General features: G+C 43.0%; 1 protein-coding gene across 1 annotated transcript in view; it reads right to left on the bottom strand.

Moving 5' to 3' along the window:
* Positions 1-526: 526 nt before the first annotated feature.
* Positions 527-17679, bottom strand: part of PRELID2 (PRELI domain containing 2) — a 57248-nt gene continuing 40095 nt past the window's right edge. The window contains exon 7 of the mRNA XM_083427113.1: positions 527-734. The gene's annotated coding sequence lies outside the window, so the exon portion shown is untranslated. The remainder of the gene's footprint in view (positions 735-17679) is intronic.

The raw sequence follows: 17679 nt of genomic DNA on the forward strand, positions 1-17679 counted from the left end.
AAAATTATGCCAAAAACCTTAAACAAAAATAATGTGTCACTTGTGTTTTATTGGGGGGGTGTCTTGGGGACCTCGACACGCAACAGGTTTTGCACTGACAAAAGTGCTTAAGGAAAAAGGGCTTGAGAAAAGGTCCTTGTACAAACTAAAAAACAACAACTGTGAGTAGGAAACAAATCTGTCAGAGACCCTTATCAGTTCAAGAGGGTACTTACATCTGGACTGCAACAAATCTGGGGTTCAAGATCAAGACCTGAAATAGATACAGTAGTTAGCTTCACAACTTAGCTGATGGTATCCAGTGATAAACAGTAGTCCGTAAAGTTTTCAAGCAGCACCTTCGGGGATAAAAAGCAGCCAGGGTAAGGTGATTTCAGGGTGTTTCAGATTAGGGCCCTGCAGCTGCCTTTTCCTGAGAATAAAAGTGCCCATTTTAAGCACTAAAAAAGGGGGGAGCACAAATAATGTAACATGCAGTTTGGCCCTTGGCTGTTTCTTGTGGTGTAACATCAAATTATACTCAGCATTTCAAATGACTAATTTTTATGTTAATTAACAGCATGCCACAAATTCCCTCATGCCTAATGGATGGGGATTGGAAAAAGCAGCCCTCAAGATATTACACATTACAGTCTTCGTTGTTTTTCACTGTGTTCTGAATAGCATATTCTTTGTTGTTGTTTTTTAATGCCGATTTGTATGATTGAATTGATTGGAGACTGGCACTTTCAGTTCTGCAGATATAAAGAAAGGGGTTGTCAGTCGCCGGGGCAACAACAGCAATTTCTAAGTTGTCACTTTCGCTGGTTGCCTTGAATTTGTTCATTACTTTATTGCTTGAGACCATGTCAGTTGCAAATGCATTCACATCCTTTTTTTAACCTGGGTGTTGCTGTCCTTCAAACCACTTAATGACCAGCTGATCGTGATACCGTCTAGACTCTGAGCATAATAATGACAAAATGTGTATTGGTTGATTCTTTCATGGATATTTATTTTCCATATTGGTATGAAGTTACTCTTCCCCAGGGAAGGCCAGGGAAGGTCGAGAAATTCTTTTGTGTAGACCAGCTCTCAGCATGACTTACTTTTAAGCCTAATGATTTGCATCCAGTGCAAATTGATTACTTGGTATAGGATGCTTGTGAACTGGCATGTGGTCCATGAATAGATGCATTTCAATCAAAACAAAGGTCAACAAAATAATTGCTTGCTTAGAAATCTAACTCAAAGGCTCACAACAGATGCAGCTTGATGTGTCAAGGCATGGAGGAAGGTGACACAAGATAAGTCTGACAGAAATTGCCCTGCGACAAAAGAATTTGTGGCTATGGGAAAGGGCCATGGCTCAGTAAGAGAGCATCTGCTTTGCATACAGCTGGTCTCAGGTTCAGTCCCTGGAGAACTGCTTCCAGTCAGTGTAGGCAGTACTGAGCAAGAGAGATCAATAGTCTGACCCAGTATTATTATTATTATTATTATTATTAATTGAATTTATACACCACTTTATACTCGGGGGTCTCAGGGCAGTTCACATAATAAAATCAAGACATAAAAACCACAAAATACCTAATAAAAATAAAAACAACAAGCCAATAGCCCCCACCCCACAAAAAACCACATTTTAAAAGGGCATAGGATGTAGATTGGATCAACCAAGGCCTGGTTAAAAAGGTTTTTGCCTGGTGCCTAAAGGTGTATGATGAAGGCACCAGGTGAACTTCCCTGGGGAGAGCATTCCACAGATGGGGAGCCGCTGCAGAGAAGGCCCGTTCTCATGTTGCCACCCTCCCGACCTCTCGAGGAGGGGTGTAAAGTATATTCCTTTGTTCCTTTGGGTGTCCAGAGCAGCACTGTGCATGTCAAGAGGAGATATGTAGGAAAATGTGTCAATGAGCATCATAGCAGAGGAATTTCTTGCAGCCATAGATTTGTGACGTTCATATTTTCTCATTCTAAATGCTGCCCCTCGCTTCTGAAGTTCATTATTTGTACTAAATGTGGGAGAAATGCCCCAGGCCAAAATAAAATAAACTGGGAAGGGAGAGTGAAATGGTTTATTAGCACAGCATGTCTCTTCAATGAAAACAAACGTGCGCCTGGAAATGGCTCATTTTGAGCACTCCGTGCACCACCATGCACAGAATAAATATTCCATGTTTGGTAACAAACGATACCTCTGCATGATGTCTAGGCACAGACTGTTGATGATTGCTCTTGATTTCAGATTTCCACTCCCATGCTGTGCTTGTCAGGATGGTATGTTATAGACAGGCATTCACTTAAGGCTGCTTCAGACTGAGCATTTCAACTTCCCCACATGGAAAGCACTTCTTTGCAGGGAAAGGCATGAAAAGCACAAAGCAGCAATTGCTTGTGTGTCTTTTGGGTTGCGCTGAGCATTCAGCAGGAGAGATGCACATAGACATCATTGCACATGAGCATCCACATGTCCTCTTTTTCAGGGGTAAAATTTGGGACAAATTGCATTTATTTGCTTTGAATGGCCGTCATAACATCCTCTTTTTTGCTCTTCAAAATGTGGCAACTCTACACACACCTCTTCTGTGGTCTGCAACTCTGAAGCTGCTTACTCAATAGAAAAATTGTCACATGCAAATATAAGCAAATTATCACATCACATTTGTATACCACTCTTCCTTCAAAGAACACCTGGCCAACATGTCCTCACATCAACTTCCCAAAGGTCATGCTGCAACCTTCAAAGATAAGCATGGGTTTCAATCCTGATTCCCACTCCTGTTTCCAAAACTGCACCCACCATACTACTCTGGCTGTCAAAAGAAGAGAAAGCTGATATATTGAGCCATCTGCCTTTGGATGACCTGCAAGCAGCCTAGAGAATCATTGCTGGTCCCATGAGGCTTCCAGGTGTGCTGCACCTGTGTGCTGAATGCTAGGAAAATTGTTTATCTGGTAGTACCCATAGTAACCAATTTGCCTCCACCTGGGTGCTGGGCAGATTGACTGGGTCATGCACAATTTAGCACTGGCTGCCAGTTTGCTTCTGAGCTCAAGTCAAGGTGCTAACCTTTAAAGCTCAAATTGGCTTGGAACCTAGCTATACTTTAAGGACCGCCCCCTTCTGTATATTCTTCTCCACATGCTCCAATTGTCATCTGAGGCCCTCCTCCATTTCCCTCAATCTTGCAGTCTTGTCAACTAAAATAGCTTAAGAAAGTTCACAAAAGGTTTTGCCTCCCCTGACCTCCTAGCAAACCCTGTGTCCTGTCCCACAATGTTCAAGAGGATCTCCTGACTTCCAGAGAGACTTGGGGGGTGGGCAGCGATCCAATAGCTGCAAGGGGAATGAGAGTATGGCACATTCCCTTCTGTGAACTTCCTTAAATTAACTTACTGGAGGGTCGAAGCCTACAGGTGTCAACATCTTGGTTGCCAGGCAGTAACTGCTAACCCACCTGGAAGATGGAAGGACTCCCGTGACCTAGCCAATGGTTTGTGTAAAATAATGCAAGTTTTCACATCATGCATTCTTTCCCAAGCATTGGTGTTTGGAGCAAAAATGAGAGGTGAAATTACACAGCGCCTTTGAAGTATGTTCTTAAGAACTTATGCTGCATCCTCCATTGTTAATGGTGATCTAGCTCAGGGGTCAGCAATTTTTTTCAGCAGGGGGCCAGTCCACTGTCCCTCAGACCTTGTGAGGGTCCAGACTATATTGGGGGGGGGGGGGGGAAATGAATGAATTCCTATGCCCCACAAATAACCCAGAGATGCATTTTAAATTAAAGCACACATTCTACTCATGTAAAAACATGCTGATTCCCAGACCGTCCGTGGCCGGATTTAGAAGGCAATTGGGCCAGATCTGGCCCCCGGCCCTTAGTTTGTCTACCCATGCTCTAGCTGAATTAAACATGCACTTACCTAGCTGGCTATAAAGTGTGAGTGGTTGGTTTGGGTTTTTTTTAATCCTAAATGGAGCATGCAAGAGAAAGGAATGCATCTGTCTCTCCCTCCCCAAACCAGGGACCTCACTGTGCTCTGCTTTTTTGAGCCAACCCACCCCCACCCCTAGACCAGCTTCCCAGTTCTACAGGAACTAAACTGTGAACAATAAAATGCTTGCACACTCTCCAGAACACCAAGTTGATCGATAAAAATGTTCTTATGTATTTTGTGCATCTGGCTCAGTTTGGCTATTTATAGAATCGTTCCAACAATAGAATGCCTAAAGCTCTTGCTCAAAATCCCCACCCTAAAGAATAACATTCCTAGCAGGAATAACTTCAGGATATATTTTTTTCAAAAGCAGAAACTTCTAGGGTTGCAAGTATCTTGATAACAAACTTTGTTACTTGCCACGGTTGGTAGTTCTGGAAGTCACTGAAAGATTCGCCAAGGCCCTGCTCCTTTTATGTTTCTGTCACAACAACGCCCATATACTAACTGCATTCACCAAGCGCTGCTTATTTGCTGCAATTAACATCAATGAACTTTAAAGGAAGTTATGCAGTTATGCAGTGTCAGGCTGCAGCCCTAGACACATGAGAGAAAACCCCACTGAATGCAACAGGATTTACTTCAAAATAAAGATGTATAGCAGGGATGAAGAATCTCAGCCTCGGGGATAATGTGTCCTCCATTTGGCCTACTGATTGCTAGGAGTGACACAGATACCATAACTGAAGACCAATTGAACAGCTGTGAGCCAGACATTTTAAGAGACGAATGTCCAATTGTGTGGGAATTCTTGCTGCGGTCAATAAAAATAACTCCCTTCCCTCCCACCATATGGCTGGGCTCTGTCAAGGAGACCTTGATCAAAACCCACTCTAGAAGAGTAGGCCAAAACCTAATCGTAATTTGATAATGATTTAGCAACAGGAAGTAGAAAGGTTGCTACTGCTGCCGTATTGGAGGATATAGAACAAGGGTTATTAATATGCACTGTCCAGATCAGCGCTGGAATCTCAATGCATCCCTGAAAAGTAGGCAAAAATAGACCTATGAAGGAATACTCAATCTATAGTGGTTTCTAGAGTGCCCTGGATATGTCCAATTCAGAACAAATTAGAGATAATGGTCACTACACTCTAGCTCCTTAACCCCTTTGCGGTGACCCCATTTCTTATTCAGTGCATGGAGCTGCCTCATATGATCTCAGTATAATAAAACACCCGCAGCAAAAGGGCAATACCCCAAAGTCCACAAGAAACAATCAAATTCCTAAGAGTGTCCAAAGTTTAATTTAAAAAAGAATCCAGAGATCTTGAGATGTAATAAAATGCCTGGTTCCTTTAAGATTATTTATTTTTTTTAAAAAAAAAAAACTCTCCTCAATGTAAAAGCAAAATTTTCACATGCACTCTATGTGCATTTTATAAGCTTTCAAAATTAATACCAAGAAAATAAATAAACAAACATAAAGTACACAGTGTTTCTCTGCTTTTAAAGTATTTTTGAAGAACTGAACTGACACTTTTTGTTCACTGTCCTCAAGTTTTTACCAAAAAAAATACTTCACAATAACACAAAAGCATCTGTATGGTATTAATGGAATTGACTAATTCTCCTAAGTCCCCCCCCCCCCCACCGTCTGTTCTGTTATCTTAGGATAAATTGTCATCTTAGAAGCTAATGAAGAAAAAAAGCATTTTAAAAAAAGATGGGGGACGTCTCTCAGCTTATTTTGGATCCAGCAGTTTGGATCAAGTAATGAGGCACAGAACCCCATTACGGAAACTGCCACCCACACCATGACAAGACTTACTATGAAAAGAGCAAGAGAGCAACAATAGGAGGAGCTGGCGCTGGCTGAAGACTAACTGAAGTGGCTGAATTTAAGCAGAGGGTGCTGTTAGGTGGGTGGCCAAATCAAAAAACCCAAAAAAAGATGTCGAGGCCACACAAAAAATAGCAAAAAATCTGGGTGACAAATTTGAGGCAGTCATCATAGCTTGCATTCAATGAGACACACACTTGCAGGAATTATTGTGACAATGGGAAAGTTTGGTGTTCGGGTGCTTATATGTCAAACTTTCTTATCCAGTGTAGGGAACTGCTTCATATGATCTTGATATAATAAAATACCCACAGCAAAAGGGCAATACCCCAAAGACAACAAGAAACAACCAAATTCCTAAGAGTGTACAAAGTTTAATTTAAAAACTGCTCTTTAGTGCTCAGTCAGAGCAAATAACAGTTGGGTTTTCCATTCACCTCCTTGGACTTTTGGTGAGCTCATTTTTAAAGAAGGCTATGTTTCAGTTCTCGTCCTAACTGGTCTTCCATCCTTGCAGGAGAGAATAGTTGCTGCATGCCTCACCAGGAAGTGGTCTGACCATGGCAATGAAGTGACATCCATACACACTCCTATTTCTAGACCCCACCTCTCTCCGCCTAATTCAAGGGTATGCCCTGCTTTGTGCTTTGAACTGGTGATGATTTCAAACAGGTGCATGGTATCCATGGAAGCCATGAATTCCTGACCCAGACCTGACACATCCTCAGGATGGATGTCGAAGCCACTCAAAACCACCACAATACAATACAATACAATACAATACAATACAATACAATACAATACAATACAATACAAATACCTTTACTGGCATTATGAGTTAAAGGTAAAGGTACCCCTGCCCATACAGGCCAGTCGTGTCCGACTCTAGGGTTGCGTGCTAATCTCGCTCTAGAGGCCGTGAGCCGGCGCCGTCTGAACACACTTCCGGGTCACGTGGCCAGCGTGACGAAGCTGCAGCCGGCGAGCCAGCACCAGTGCAGCGCACAGAAATGCCATTTACCTTCCCGCTATAAAGCAGTACCTATTTATCTACTTGCACTTAAGAGTGCTTTCGAACTGCTAGGTGGGCAGGAGCTGGGACTGAACAATGGGAGCTCACCCCGCCGGGGGATTCGAACCGCCGACCATACGATCGGCAAGTCCTAGGCACTGAGGTTTTACCCACAGCAGCACCCGCGTCCCTGGCATTATGAGTTAAAACATTTCAAAATGTTTTGAAATGGCATTATGAGTTAAAACATTTCAAAACACTGGGATAAATTTAAAAGGGATAGGAGTGAGGCTGTCGAAGATCACAAGGTACTCGATTGTTCTGCTTCACCCTGTTTATTCCCTAGAGAGATGATTCATTAAGAAGCCTTTCGGGTAAGACGGAGATTAACAAGGAAGCCACTGAGGTAGTAATGTCCTTGTCCCTATCTGCTAGGAGGAACCTCATTTGGCTTTCTCTTGGAGCTGTGGGTCACAGGTCCAATATCTTGCTCAGCATCTGTTTGCGGAGTCTGCTGTGCAAAGGGCAGTGAAACCACCTCTGTCCAAGAGGCTGTTGAGCAGCTGAATGGGCAAGTACACCGACAGCATCCCTGACCTGTCTCTTTAGCCCAACACCAAAACTAATGCAGAAAGTCAGTGTTTAATGGTTGAGGGGGAGTGTTAAATGTCTAATAGTCAGACTCATAATAATATAATAATAATAATAAAATACTTTACATGGATTATTGCTATGTCTTGTTTCCCCCCGGTCAATTACTACTATTAGGTAATGCAAGAACAGACAATAGGCGCTGTCATTTTAAACAGGATTGGTGGCTATTTACCAGATAACTAAAGACTCATTTGATTGAATGCATCATTGGATTCAGATACGGCATTGTTATTTTTTATTCCATAATGCTGTCATTTTTGTATGTTCCAACACTATTAGATTTCAATCATCCACTTTGCCCCTTTTAAGGTCATTGCTTTTATATTACCAGTCAGTTGTAAATCCACACATTCTTTTCGATCAGAAAGTAAATGAAATTGGGTCTCCTGGCTGTGCAGCCAGAGACTAATGTCTGCTGAAATGAATGATGAGACTCTGTTATCCTCTGGTGCTTCCACCTTTTCTCTACCTTCCTCCACAACCTACTACAGGGAGCACATCAGAACATAAGAAAGGTCCTGCTGAGTCAGATCAATGGCCCATCCAATCCCGCACCCAATCCTGAAGTCCTAGAAGGACTGATAAACATTTACAACTGCACGTGTGAATGTATGAGTTGTTCATCTTTAAGGGCGAGGATAATTCACAGTTGTGTGCTGTAGCTGCTGTCCCCCCCCCTTTTTTTGAATTTGCATTTCATTTATTTGTTAACATTCTTATATTACATTGGTAAACATTGTCATATTACATTACAGGACTTGCTATAATATAATTTCCAACATGTATACAAAAATTATATACAAATTTTATATACCTAGAAAGAAAATGAAACAAAAAAGAAAGAAGAAAGAGAAAAAACAAAAACAATTTCCCCCCAAAAAATCATATACATACCAACACACTAGACTTCCTGTCTTTCCTGTTGTATATTCCTTTTTTACAAATGAATGTACTCTTACTATTGCATATTTCTTTATATATTATCTAATACATTCCTATATCAATATGTGCTCTTAGTCTTATTTCTCAACACAGTCTCTCTCCAAAGTCAATCAAATGCTAGCACAGATAGCGAACCTTTACTGTATTTTTGAACATTTGTTTTATATCTATTCCACTTTTCCATAAATTTTTGTTTTTAATTGCCTCTCAGGGTATTTGTTAACTGCACCATTTCAGCAAATTCTCGTAGCTTGTAATGCCAGTCCGTTATTGTCTGGGCTTCTTCTTCCTTCAACCCCTTTGCCACCAAAGTCCGAGCTGCAGCCGTTGCATATAAGAATACCTCCCTAAAGGCCTTCGGGATGTCCCCGCCAACAATGTTTAACAGAAATGCCCCTGGTCTTTTAAAAAAAGTTATTCCAAACATTTTTTTCAACTCCTCGTAAATTAAGCCCCAGAACACTTTGATCTTCCTACATGTCCACCACATATGATACATGTCGCCATTACTCCCACCACAAGTATTCGCTAAGTTTTTAAACATCTTCTATAGTCTTGAGGAGGTGAGATACCATCTGTGCTGCATCTTTAACATATTTTCTTTGATGTTATAACACAACGTAAATTTCATATTTGTTTTCCAAAGCTCTTCCCATTTGGCCATCATTATTTGACACCCATCTAATCATTGTTGCCTTAACCTCCTCCTCCTTAACTTCCCATTCCAGGAGGAGTCAATATATTCTCGAAATTACCCTGATTTTATTATTTATTAATTCTGTTTCGAGTTTAGAGGGCTAATTATCAAATCCAATCTTTTTATCTTGTTTAAATATTTTGTATATTTGATGGTATTCCAACCAACCAGAAAGCTGGTCTTTTATCTCCTCATATTTTCTAAATTTAATTTGGCTGTCCTCTTCTAATGTTTCCAACAGGATCAGACCATGATTTTTCTACCCTAACATTCCAAGCAGGTGCCTCTCAGAGAGAGATGAGGAACCCTATGGTCCTCCAGAGGCTGCCAGACTCCAACTCTCACTAGTCCCAGCAAGCATAGCCAATGGTCAGGGATGATGGGGGTTGCAGTTTAACAACAACTGGAAGCCACAACTTCTGTCTTCCTGGTCTAGGAAGTTCACAAACAGGGCATGGCTATCCCTGTAGGTTGTCCTCTTGTGTAGCATCTTAGACTTCTGGGGGCAATTTATCTGAACTTGTTCCTCTTCATAGGAGCCTACTGGATCAGGCCAGTGGCTCATCTAGTCCAGCATCCTTTTCACACAGGGGTCAACCAGATGCCTATGAGAAGCTACAAACAGCACCCAAGAGCAACAGCAATCCTTGTGGTGTAGTGGTTAAGAGCGGTAGTCTCGTAATCTGGGGAACCGGGTTTGTGTCTCCGCTCCTCCACATGCAGCTGCTGGGTGACCTTGGGCCAGTCACACTTCTCTGAAGTCTCTCAGCCCCACTCACCTCACAGAGTGTTTGTTGTGGGGGAGGAAGGGAAAGGAGAATGGTAGCCGCTTTGAGACTCCTTAAAGGGAGTGAAAGGCGGGGTATCAAATCCAAACTCTTCTTCTTCTTTCTCCTGCAATGGGTATTCAGAAGCCTCCAAACAGTAGAGTGGTCTCTCCTAACTTCCCATCTCTTATACAATTAAGGCAACAACTTGTTCCTAGATACGACTACTGTCCACGGGCTCCCATTAGTTCCCCTGATCACTAAAGAGAAGCGGGGGAACAGAGCCCAGAGCAGCAGGAGTCTCCTGCGACGTGTGGCATTTGTTCCATTAGCATGTCACTCTGTACTAATGCAGATGGACAAAGATCACCCGCCACTTCCAAAGGTTAAAAGCTTTTCCATTTCGAACTTTCTGCTGAATGTAATTTTGTCGAGATAAAGCAGCACCAGAACATAAAACCGTGCCCTTTATTCCTGTACATACATAATTCAAGGACACTAATGAGAATAGAGGAATGTGGCACTGTGACCGCATCGAGGGACTCTTCCAGGAGAGGGCTGCAGACAAAGCGCAAATGGCTGGCCCTTAATGGTTCCTCCTGCGTCGCTGCGGTGCAGAAAAGGGTTCAGGGGTTCCAGTCCAATTGTCTTAGTCAAAAGGCTGCCTTTGGAAGACTTCTTTGGAAGGAAAAAAGGAAACAAAGGAGGAAGAGTAAAAAAGAAGAAGTGTTAATTGCAAACAAGACTGGCCGGTACACAAGTAAGGCCCATTCTATTATGATCTGTGTATCATGCAAGAAGGGTAAACTTTTTCTTAAAGGAATCTTTAGGAAATATCGATCTTATTTGGGGGGGGGGTAAGAACATAAGCAGGGACGCAGGTGGCGCTGTGAGTTAAACCACAGAGCCTAGGACTTGCTGATCAGAAGGTTGGCAGTTCGAATCCCCGCGACGGGGTGAGCTCCCGTTGCTTGATCCCTGCTCCTGCCAACTTAGCAGTTCGAAAGCATGTCAAAGTGCAAGTAGATAAATAGGTACCACTCCGGCTGGAAGATAAACAGTGTTTCCGTGCGCTGCTCTGGTTTGCCAGAAGCAGCATAGTCATGCTGGCCACATGACCTGGAAGCTGTCTGCGGACAAACGCCGGCTCCCTCAGCCTATAGCGCGAGATGAGCACGCAACCCCAGAGTCAGTCACGACTGAACCTAATGGTCAGGGGTCCCTTTACCTTTAAGAACATAAGCTAGATGTAGAGCAGTTGTAGGACATCAGCCTTGCATGTAGAAGGTCCCAGGTTCATTCCATAGCCTCGCCAGGTAGGGCTGGGAGCATATCCGGCGCCATGGTGCAAAGATCCCTCCGGTGCCCCCCCCCCCACAACTCCAAAACAGGGGGGAGTGGAAAATGTCCTCTGCCTTCCCCACTGCCTGCGTGGTGGCAGCGACCAAGCAGGAAAACGTGCTGGCGGACATGCTCTCCGGCATCGGGGTGCCAGAGAAGGCAGCCCAGGAAGGCTGTGTGCCGCCTTTCGCCAGGAAGCAGGAGGAGGACAATGAACGGGAGCAGGGCCGTCTTTAGCAAATGCAGATGCTAGGGAGGGAAGCTGCGCAGCTTCCATCCTAAGCCTCTTTGGGGATCACTCTCCTCCTGCAGAGGTTTGGAAAGGAAGCTGCATGCCCACCAGCCATATAGTTGGCCAGGCACAGCTGGTGGGCATGCAGGGAAAGGGGAGGCTGCTGGCACTCGCTAGGGCGCCCCTGAGAGGCAGGCGCCCTGGCACAACGAACCACTAAGACCAATGGGAAAGACAGCTCTGGCTGGGAGATCCCTCCCCGAGACGCTAGGGAGCCACAGTCAGTCAGCTAAACTGCAGATGGACCGATGAGTCTGACTCAGTGTTAGACAGCTTCCTATGATCCCAATAAATACAGAAGACATAGTGTTAGTGTAGGGGTTTGTGTCAGCAGCACCCTCGTTGTATGGCTTCCAGTGTAAAACATTCACCTCTTTACCAACCTATTCAGCTGATTGTAAATTATGTTGACTGATTATAATGTGTTTTTATACTGTCATAACCCTGGAGCTTAACAGTAAAAAGCAAGTAAGAAATATCATCATCATTATCAAACCAACCATATAGTACTAATAAACTAACATGCAATATTAAACAATTTTGGGCTGACAGCATCAGATCAAACAAAGACCTTAGGTACAAGTGGAAACCGCAACAAGTCAAGTATCTCCAGACACCTGAGATAACAGGTATGTTTTCGCCATCAGAATTTCTTAGAACAAAATTTATGGCAAGTGTCTACATTTGATAAATGCTTTCATACTAATAATACTTGAACCAGATTCAGAGATGGGGAAAAAGAGGAAATTTAATCATGGCAAACAATCCACTTAAAAATGGCCACCTGCGTCCCATGAGGTGGCCCTATTTGGAAGAAAAGGTTACCTATGACGGCTTTCTTGTCCTTGTCAAAGCCATCAGAGAGGCCTGGGCTGAACTTGGTTTGCAAACACAAGAATGGTTTTAAGGAGGTAGTCTGCTCCTTCTAAGTGTACAAGAAAAGAGTTTCTCTATCATCAAGGTAACATGTGGAAGGTTATGGCGAAAGGTGCTTGCTTCTGGCTTCCAGCTGCAAATGGATCATTAGAGCCAGTGAGGATTAAAGGTGCACTTAGCTCACCTAGGAGCACTTTTTTCATTTGATGGCGTGTTTCCTGGAACAACTCTACCCTGGTTTTCAAAATAGCATAGAATCAATTCGAAAAGGGCGACTCTTTGGCAGGATTGTTGGAACAGCGAAACAGCATCTCCTATGGAATGTTTAAAGGAGTGGCTTTAGGAAGGTACAACTCTGGTGAACATTAAGCACTTGTTGTACAGTGGTTAAGTAATTAATTCGTTCCAGAGGTCCGTACTTAACCTGAAACTGTTCTTAACCTGAAGCACCACCTTAGCTAATGGGGCCCCATGCTGCCTCCAGAGCACAATTTCTGTTCTCATCCTGAAGCAAAGTTCTTAACCTGAAGCACTATTTCTGGGTTAGCAGAGTCTGTAACCTGAAGCGTATGTAATTTGAGGTACCACTGTAATCATCTTAGGCTAAACTGTGGCCTATAAGGCCAGTGCTTTTATATGGCTGGCTCACTGAGGCCAGCATTTTAAATCATCATGAGTGAACTTGATTTTATAACCAAAACAAGCAGAGAGGCCACCTTTTTCTTGGGCAGCATTCCTGTCCCTTGACCAGCAGTTTGATGAGCAAATGCACAAATGAACAGGTGAAGTTATCTCTCATGGAGATGCTTTGTTAAGGAAAGCTGCAGCCACTCAAATTCTGCTTGTGGTAAAAGCTAAGGAGATCATTAAACATTTAAAAACTTCCCTATACAGGGCTGCCCTTGGATGTCTTCTTAAGGTTGTATAGTTATCTCCTTGGCTCAGGGGTCACATAGCTCTATAACCTCCAACATTATTCTGATGAAAATAGGGACGTCCTAAGGAAAAGCAGGACATTCTGGGATCAAATCAGAAACTGGGACGGCTTCTGTAAATCCAAGACTGTCCTTGGGAAATAGGGACACTTAGGTTGAATCTACACACATATAAAAAAACGTTGTGAAAATGCTGTTGTAAAAAACGTTTCGAAAAACATTTTGAATTTGCCATGGCTCACAATCGCCTTCTAGACACATTTGTATAATGCACTTTACAACACACTTAAAATGTTTTATTTGCAGCTGTATAGCTGAGTCCTTGGAGGACCAGTAGAAAAGCTGGCAACCCAAGGTAAAAGGTGCCCTGAAAAAAACCTGGTAATGCTATATTTCCTCAGTTTATATTTCATACTGCTCTTTCCTAAACACAACAAACTGAAAGAGTGGAAAGGAACTGACTTCTAACCTGAAAATGAGTGGGGAGGGGAGGCTGGGGGGGGGGGAGTGAGAGGAGGGCACTGAACAGAGAGTGGCATTAAAAGGATAAGGAGACAGTAGCAAATATGGCCACCTTTGCAATGCTACTTGGGTCTTACAATCCTTGGATAAAAATGCTCTTCACCACAGCTAATAGGACCCTACTTGCACATTCAAGGGGAAGGGGGTGGAATTTGCTTCATGAGACATAAAGTAAGAGCTTTTGAAAGAGATTGTATTTCAGATACCTGGCAGGTAGCAATAAAAAAAAAAAAGTAAAACAAAATGGTGGAAATTTACAGCCTCTTCACTTCAAAGACAGTATTAGTGACCTGCGCTTTCATTGGTGTCCCCTCCAATAGCTGTAACTTTTTAAAGCGTTTTTTGTTTACAAGGTAGCAAGGAATGTGATTTATTTTTATTTTTTAAAAAAAAAAATCATTTCAGAGTGCTTCAAAAGTGTATCTTGATAGCACTGTCTCCTTTTGATCAACCCTTGATAATTGGCTTCTTTTAAAGCAAGTATAATTCTGTTTTCTTCCAAGATCAACCATAATTATGCATGGCAAGTTTCTGAAATGTATAACTTTTTTTGTTTTGTCTGAAAGAAAGATGCTTCAGTTGCTACTGTCCACCCACATTTTCAAACTGGCTTTTGTGGGGATGAGGTGGGGGAATGAACAGAAAGGAGCTGGCAGTTCTGTTAACCCCCTTTAGGCTGGAGTAGAGGAAGCACGCAGATTCGAAAAGCCAGATTGGATTAGGGCCCTCTCCTCACATTTCTCACCCACACCCACTCACACACCTTTAATGGACTTTCAGAAGATAGTAAAACCAAAACAAAAAGACGTCTTTGGGTTGATAGAAGGCTGGTGGTTTTATTTTAAGTTGTTAAATGGTGGCTTTATCTTTTTAGCCTTTTACGGAAAAAAGCAGAGCATAAATGCTTTAAATCTTGATTACGTTTTCATTCTGACCATTTTTGTTTTAATGGGTTGTTTTGTTGTGTAATTTAACTACTGTGCAGAATGTTCTCTAAACGGTTCTTATATTTTGTAAACTGTTTAGGATCCTATTTTGGCATTATGTACATAAATAAGCAGAGGAACGCTGCTGGTCTCCGATTGGTCGACAGTGACGAATAAGCCTGGGGATTTGCACTCTTCCTATGAGATCCTGCAGGGGTCAGGCACATAGAATCAGTGAACCACACTCCTGAAAAATTCTCCACCTGGAAGCACCCAGTGAGATGATATGGGACTGAAACCAAGCTACATGGGCTGGTGCTCAGGCTGATGAGCTCACTGAGCATGAAAATAGGCCAAGTGGCTTGTTTCTTATCTGTATTCCTTACCCAAGGACAGAAAATTCTTCAAGGCCATAAGGATAGCTGATAATCCAATAACCTCAGGTCAGCTCAAATGCCTCATTAGGTGTTGTTGTTTAGTCGTTCAGTCGTGTCTGACTCTTCGTGACCCCATGGACCAGAGCATGCCAGGCACTCCTGTCTTCCACTGCCTCCTGCAGTTTGGTCAACTCATGCTGGTAGCTTCGAGAACACTGTCCATCTTGTCCTCTGTCGTCCCCTTCTCCTAGTGCCCTCAATCTTTCCCAACATCAGGGTCTTTTCCAGGGAGTCTTCTCTTCTCATGAGGTGGCCAAAGTATTGGAGCCTCAGCTTCAGGATCTGTCCTTCCAGTGAGCACTCAGGGTTGGTTTCCTTAAGAATGGATAGGTTTGATCTTCTTGCAGTCCGTGGGACTCTCAAGAGTCTCCTGATACTGGGAAAACCATAGCTTTAACTATATGGACCTTTGTCAGCAAGGTGATGTCTCTGCTTTTTAAGGTGCTGTCTAGGTTTGTCATCGCTTTTCTCCCAAGAAGCAGGTGTCTTTTAATTTCATGGCTGCTGTCACCATCTACAGTGATCATGGAGCCCAAGAAAGCAATATTTCTCACTGCCTCCATTTCTTCCCCTTCTATTTGCAGGAGGTGATGGGACCAGTGGCCATGATCTTAGTTTAGGTAAGGGATCATTAATATTAAAATGATCCATCTTGACTTCTTACTGGAATGTTTGTATAGCAAAACAAAAACCACACACACACACACTTTGCAAAAGAATTAAATAGACCACACATGATGGAGAGATGAAGGAGCACATACACACTTTAAATGCTGGCTGTCACCTGGCCTCCTGTAAAGCACCTGGGAGTTTTAATTCATTTGTATTGCCAGTGTAAAAACAATCACTGGATTTGGGAAGGGCAAATCTGTTTTCCATTATGTAAACAGGAAAAATGGCAATTAAATTAAATGCACTGGATAAATAGAAACAATTCCTGTGACATTTGGAATCTGGATATATGTTATGAAATCATTTGGGCACGAAGTATTTAAGGTTGAAATCCAAACACCCTTTTCACCAGGCTGGAGGGTGGTGGCACTGGATTTGGTGCTGACATCACTCTGCCCAGCCCTTCTGGCCTCCAGCAACACCAGCATTGTTCCTCCAACACAGAGCTCCCCATTCTGTTTGCTGAACAGATAGGCAGAACTCTTGCCAGCAGGGCAGACGATGGAAAGTCCTGAAACTTGGTGTTCCAAGGGCAGGAAGTGACATGCATTGCAGGGGGTTGGACTAAACAACCCTTGGGACCCCTTCCAACTCTATGATTTTATGACAGTGTGGAGGCCAATTCATGCTTGATTGTTGCTGTTTGCCTGCCATCCACCACAGCTGGCCTGTTTAACCCTACCATTCCTCAGCCGGGGTTTAGGCCACAGCCCTTATGCATTATTTTCTCTTTCTACCATTCCTAAATCTCTGCTACTGCAACTTTGTATATCTTAGGTTTGTGCTTTCTGGTTATATTTAATTTTGTCATTCCTTCTCAGAGAATTTGATGCAAGCTTTCATCATTTCAAACTGTTCTGTGTTAAACTTTCATTTGAATTAGTCATATCTTACGGCACACATAACATGTCCATCTGGGGAGGCAGAGAATAGGACATAGCTGAGAAAATGGGACAGCGAGGGCTCTGTGATGGGAAAGAAGTTACGGTAATTAGGAAGTTGGATCCTACAGGAGAAACTAGTACGGACAAACACATTTTACCTTCATATTTTTGTTGTCCCAGTTATAAGTGTTTATCCCACCATTTTCCTCAAGGAGCTCAAGGTGGCTCTTACATGGCTCTGTTTCTCCTTGCTTAATCCCCACAACAATTCTGTGATGTAGGTTAGGCTGAGTGGCAGTGACTGGCACAAGACCAGCGAGTTTCATGGCTGAGGGGGGATTTGAACCCTGGTCTCCTAGGTCCTGTTGTTGTTGTTGTTTAGTCGTTCAGTCGTGTCCGACTCTTCGTGACCCCATGGACCAGAGCACGCCAGGCACTTCTGTCTTTGGTCAGACTCGTGTTTGTAGCTTCAAGAACACTGTCCAACCATCTTGTCCTCTGTCGTCCCCTTCTCCTTGTGCCCTCAATCTTTCCCAACATCAGGGTCTTTTCCAGGGAGTCTTCTCTTCTCATGAGGTGGCCAAAGTATTGGAGCCTCAGCTTCACGATCTGTCCTTCCAGTGAGCACTCAGGGCTGATTTCCTTAAGAATGGATGTGTTTGATCTTCAAACGCAGGTCCTAGGTCCTAGTCCGACACTTTAACCATTACACCACACTGGCTATATGGTGAAGCCATGACAAGAGTGCTAATATAAAACTGATACACAAGGTAACAATGCGGAGTCTATATTAATTAATTTAAGTGATATCAAACTATCCAACCATAGAATGTTGCTCCAGTTTCAACAGCTTCAGAAACTTAGGTAGCCATAATATACTAACAGTGCACTCATATCTACTCAAAAGTCCTGATGAGTTCTGTGGGGCTTATTCCCAAGTTATGTAGTACAGGGC

Source organism: Podarcis tiliguerta, assembly GCF_965153285.1.
Source record: "Podarcis tiliguerta genome assembly, chromosome: 2".
In the NCBI taxonomy this organism is placed as follows: domain Eukaryota; kingdom Metazoa; phylum Chordata; class Lepidosauria; order Squamata; family Lacertidae; genus Podarcis; species Podarcis tiliguerta.